The sequence below is a fragment of the Cibotium barometz genome, chromosome 24 (assembly GCF_041138505.1).
Source record: "Cibotium barometz isolate CiBa-2024 chromosome 24, ASM4113850v1, whole genome shotgun sequence".
In the NCBI taxonomy this organism is placed as follows: Eukaryota; Viridiplantae; Streptophyta; class Polypodiopsida; order Cyatheales; family Cibotiaceae; genus Cibotium; species Cibotium barometz.
In genome coordinates, this window is record NC_141069.1 from 45,048,231 (window position 1) to 45,048,946 (window position 716).

The window sequence follows — 716 nt, forward strand, 5'->3', positions numbered from 1 at the left end:
CAATATTAAGTGCATTGTAGGACAGAGGTGTAAGAATACACAATAGCAGAAGCTAGATCATCACAATACAAAGCACTAAATTGTAAAAAGAAGTGAAAAGTAGACAAGATTATTGTAGAACAGAGGTATAAGAATACACAATAGTGGAGCTGGATCATCACAATACAAAGCACTAAATTGTCGAAAAAAATGAAGAGTAAACAATATTACTGTGTGTCAAACATGGCCTAAAATATATGATTTATAGAATAGAATTTTACCGTAGCTAGGCTTCAGTTTTTTTTTTGGGTTGGATAAATGGGATATCAATTCTTCTCAATATGTTATAGACATGCATTTTCTATTTATTTTGTGTAAATTTTGAAAAGGCTAATTTTCTGTCTTTTCTGCGCGGGTCACACACCTACTTGTGTATGCATGTGATAAACGACTCACGAGCTCGCGCCTTGAGCCTTTGGTAACCAACCGGTCGTGGAGGGTGACACATGGCTTTGTGTGGTCTTCTGCTCCTCCCCCTTCTCGTGCTTCGAGGCCATGTCTCGCTCCGAGCACTAGTTACAACCAGCTCACGTGCCCAGCCATGTTCCATCAGAGCTACGATTGCCTCTCCATCGATCACTCTCTCACGTGCCCAGCCGTGTTCCATCAGAGCTACCATCGCCTTTCCATGGATCACTCTATCCAGCTCCCTTTCGCTATCGCCAGCACATCTCTTC